Here is a 5,064-nt window from a genome sequence, read left to right on the forward strand (position 1 = left end):
TAACTACCCCGAGAAATGCCTTGGGAAGTAGCAAGAGACCCTCTGTCAGGTGTGACCCTCACTGTTCAAAGGAACGAAATTTAACAGGAAAACACCACACTAACATTCCTTATTCTCCTAATCTATAATGACTCAAATCACTGCTTTCAAATATTCTTATTTCAAATAAAGAATTAGAAAATAATAAAGTAACTGTATTCCATTTAGTGTAATAAGCTATCAAAAACAGAAGAAATGGGTGTTATAGGCAACTGATGAATCATTGAACAGTACGTCTAAAACTAATGATGTACTATATGTTGGCTTATTGAATTTATTTTATTTATTTATTTATTTATTTATTTATTTATTTATTTATTTATTGTTATGTTAGTCACCATACAGTACTTCATTAGTTTTGGTTTACTGAATTAAATTAAAAAAAAAAAAAGGCAGAAATGGAATGGTTAGATTAAAATATATCCAAAAAAACCCCCCAAAAAACAAAAACAAAAAATAAAAAACAAAGCCCTGAGAAACTTAACTCCCCATTTTGATTTAGTTTGAAAACTAATATTTCTTCATCTGTTACTACATTACGATTTAGCTAATCGTAACATAATACAGTAAGTTTAGGTTTTCCTTTTTATTTTACTATGTTATGCTCAGAGATCTAGGTAGCACCTTTGTGATGTTTTTTCTATTATTTCCCAAGTAGAGAAAAACTTTGTTATCTGGGAATAACATTATTTTTGGCTTGACCTTGTGTGGAAAACTGTAATGACACATGCAGCTGTTGAAATGTAAATGAGAAATAGGTTAACCACATTTGGAAACTACACTTTTGACTGCAGCCTACTGTCCTTTCATTTAGCCTGATAAGCTGTACTTAACCTTTGTTTAACAGAGAACACTATTAGGTATAAGCAATTTAGCTTAATTTCTGATATTTCATACTAATTATTCTGTTTTCATGGGGTAGAATTGAAAGAGATCAGATAGTTAAACTAAAATGTGTCTTAAATGATATTTCATGGAAGGATATATGAAACACATTTTATTTCCTTGTCTGGAAAAGTAGACGTCGCTCCGTGTAGAATCCGTGTAAACTGATGGGAAGTGTATTCCCAAGTACAGTCCATGTCACCCACTCACCACAAGAATCAAGACAGCAGTCACATGGCTTTGAGACCAAAACTCACAGAGCTTAACACATAAAGGTGAAATGCATATTACAAAACTTCTTCAAATTCTTCCTTGAAAGCATTTTTTAATTCACTTACTAAAGATTGATCTTCAAAGTGCTAGGCCTTATTTTGGTGGGGGAGGTACAAACCCCTGGAGCTTTCATTCTCATGTGGAGATCAACCCTAAACTAAATAAATTAAAATGTGTTGTCTGCTAGATATGATAATAAGGAGAAAAACAAAGAAGGTAAGGCATAGGAGTTTTGGGGTGGTAGGTTTTGCAATTTTAAATAGGATAGCAAGGAAGACTTTCCTAAGCAGAAGACATTTGAGTAAAAAACTAAAAAAAATGGGGCACCTGGGTGACTCAGTCGGTCAAGCGTCTGCCTTCTGCTCAGGTCATGATCCCAGGGTCCTGGGATCGAGTCCCACATCAGGTTCCTTGCTCAGCAGGGAGCCTGCTTCTCCCTCTCCTCCCCACTCGCACTCTCTCTCACTATCTTTGTGTCCCTCTGTCTCAAATAAATACATAAAATCTTAAAAAAAAAAAAAATGGAGAGGAAGCCATGCAGATTTGGGGAAGATGTCTCTAAGCAGAGAGAACAAGTGCAACATTTCCGAGGTGGAAGCAAGCCCAGCCATTTCAAGGATTAACAGGCAAGTCCCGCGTCTGGAGCAAGGGGAAGAAGGGATGAGTAGGAAGAGATGTGAAGAGAGAGGAAAACAGGCCCAGGGTGAGAAGGGGATTCTGTAGGAGCTTCTAGGTAACAAAAGGACTTTGGCTTTCTGCATGAAATGAAAGCCATTGGAAGGTTTTGAGCATGAGTGCCATGATCTGAATTATCTTTTAAGAGGATTTCTCCAGCTGCTGTGTTAGGAAGATAATGAAGGAGTCAAGAAACCCACAGTTGAAAAATGCTGGCATTTGGAAAGCAGCTCATAAAACAACTACTGATTGAAAAAACTATATATATTTTTGTGTGTGTAGCAAGAGTATATTAGACTTCTCCAGAGGAGCAGAACCAGTAAGATGTATATATATACATGATTATGGAGTCTGAAGCTCCAAGATCTACAGGGTGAGTTGGCAGGCTGGAGACCCAGGAAGAGCGATGTTTCAGTTGGAGGCTGAAGGCAGGAAAAAAGCCAAAATTCCAGTTCAAAGGCACTCAGGCAGGGAGAATCCTCTCTTACTCTAGGGAGTGTCAGCCTTTTTGTTCTATTCAGGCCTTCAAATGATTGGATGCAGCCCAATCACATTAGGAAGGGCACTCTGCTTTACTCAGTCTGCCAATTTACATGTTAATCTTATCCAAAATGGTCTCACAGAAACACCCAGAATAATTTTTGACCAAATAGCTAGGCACTCCAGGAGCAGTCAAGTTGACAAACAAAATTAACCATCATAAGTGCACCCCTTGTCAACATGGCCTCATACATACCTCCAAAATTATTTGGAGATTAAACTACACTTAATCTCCAAATACAGATGATACCAGGTCATTATCCCATTTAACATGATAAACTATCCTGCATACAACCAAGAATGCACTAACCCCTTCCCCAAAAGAAGTAAAGTCCCTGAGTGATGTTTACTCTTCTTGTAACTTAATACTATGGTATAAATTAACATTACTTAAATACTATGATATTAAGTCAATACATCTTATGTCACATGATAAGGGGGTAAGAGAAAATAAAGACATTCATTATATATATATTGTGAATATTTTGTTGTGATTTCTCTTGTGTATGTACATAAATATATTATTTGTAATATGTAATATGGATATATACAAATACATTCACAAAATAGGGAGAAAATATTCATGACAACTACAATCCTCATTTCTGTAACTGGTCATATGGTCATAACTGGTATTTAGAACTACCTTTTCCCATTATTTCTTCTGTATTTCTTTTGCCTTAATCAAGCCTCTCAGCTCGTCATGGTTCTTTACCTGATGGGGTAACTCAGACTTTCATTCCTGAAGGGTCTGGGTCATAGTAGTCCTGCCTGGACTGTGTTTTAGTTTTTCATAGACCTTACTCACAGGGCAATGAATGTCCTAAGGAATCTCTATTCCAGACATACTCTCCCTTACACCCATTGGGGCATAATACACCAATTTCTTCAAGGTGTCCAGGATCCAGTCATTCCAGCCAACCCAGTAACTCTCTGCTTTACCTAGATTCAGAGGCCTGAGAAGCCCAAAATAGCCAGGCTTCAGTCTTAACTTTCAGTTCAATGAAATCATTGTGTCTCCTGGTAGAAGCTTTCTTCCCTCTGGAACTCAGACCTCTAGGCCAGCAGAGCATAAGGGCGTGTGAACAGGAAGCAAAAATTTGCCATGAATCACTAGAAGTAATGATGAATGATGCCACTCCCATTTCCACCCGTTGATTCCTGGACCTATGACTCCTGGCTATCGAGAAACAGCACCATATATTGGACACTGATTCAGAGAGCATGCAGCCTTCTGGAAAACCTTGTCCCAGCCCTGTAAGGTATTGTCCTCAAGCTGGCACTACAGCTGAGTCCTCAATGGCTATTCCAACCTTCTGTCAAGTCAGCTGCTCGGAGGATGGTGGGAATTACTGTAAGACCAGTGAATTTTAGGAGCATAGGCCCACTTCATTTTCTGTGAAGGGAGTTCCTTGATCAGAGCCAATGCTGTGTGGAACACGATGGCAGTAGATAAGGCATTCTACAAGTCCATGAATGGTAATTTTGGCAGAATCACTGCATTCAAAGAAGGCAAATTTGTACCCAGAGTGTCTATTCCAGTTTAACAAAAAATGCTGCTCTTTTCATGCAGGAAGCAGAGTAATATCATCGACCTGCCACAGGTAGCTGGATAATCACCTTGAGGAATGATGCCATACTGGGGACTTGGGGCTGATCTCAGCTGTTGTCAGATTGGGCACTCAGTAGTGGCTGTCACCAGGTCAGCCTGGGCGAGTGGAAGTCCATGTGGCTGAGCCCATGCATCATCTCCATCCCTGCCACTGTGGTAATGACAAGGATGACTGGGGAAAGAGGCTGACCGGGCTCCACAGAATGGGTCATCCTGTCCATTTGGTCATTAAAATCCTCCTCTCTTGAGGTCACCCTTTGGTCTCATTCACTGGACCACAAATATCCTCACATTTTTTGCCCATTCTGAGAAGTCTGTCCACTCTTTACCAAGTTTCCTGGTGACTAATTTTCTAATCATGTTCCTTCCAAGTCTCTGGCCATCCAACTGAACCACTGACAACAGCCCGTGAAATGGTATATAATCATATGTCCAACCATTTCTCTTTTCAAGTAAAGTGAACAGCCAGGGTACACTACTTGGAGTTCTGCCCACTGGGAGGATTTCCCTTCATTGCTGTCCCTCAGGGATGTCCCAGAAAGGAACAGTAATACTGCAACTGTCCACTTTCAGGTGGTGCCTGCATATCATACTGAACCATCTGTAAACTAGGCCTAAGTCCTCTCTTCCTCTTCAGCTGATCACAGGGAAATCCCCATGAGGCCATCGATGCAGGCTTAGGAGAGAGAAAGACCTAAGTCCTCTCTTCCACTTCAACTGATCACAGGGAAATTCCCATGAGGCCATAGGTGCAGGCTTAGGAGAGAGAAAGACCTAAGTCCTCTCTTCCACTTCAACTGATCACAGGGAAATCCCCATGAGGCCATAGGTACAGGCTTAGGAGAGAGAAAGACCTAAGTCCTCTCTTCCACTTCAACTGATCACAGGGAAATCCCCATGAGGCCATAGGTACAGGCTTAGGAGAGAGAAAGACCTAAGTCCTCTCTTCCACTTCAACTGATCACAGGGAAATTCCCATGAGGCCATAGGTACAGGCTTAGGAGAGAGAAAGACCTAAGTCCTCTCTTCCCCTTCCTCTG

The 5,064-nt window shown here is 40.4% G+C and overlaps 1 pseudogene; it reads right to left on the minus strand.

Moving 5' to 3' along the window:
• Positions 1-3,235: 3,235 nt before the first annotated feature.
• Positions 3,236-5,064, minus strand: part of LOC145720373 (uncharacterized) — a 2,268-nt pseudogene continuing 439 nt past the window's right edge.

This window comes from Leptonychotes weddellii, chromosome 2 (assembly GCF_054177405.1).
Source record: "Leptonychotes weddellii isolate Sample4059 chromosome 2, ASM5417740v2, whole genome shotgun sequence".
NCBI classification, from domain to species: Eukaryota; Metazoa; Chordata; class Mammalia; order Carnivora; family Phocidae; genus Leptonychotes; species Leptonychotes weddellii.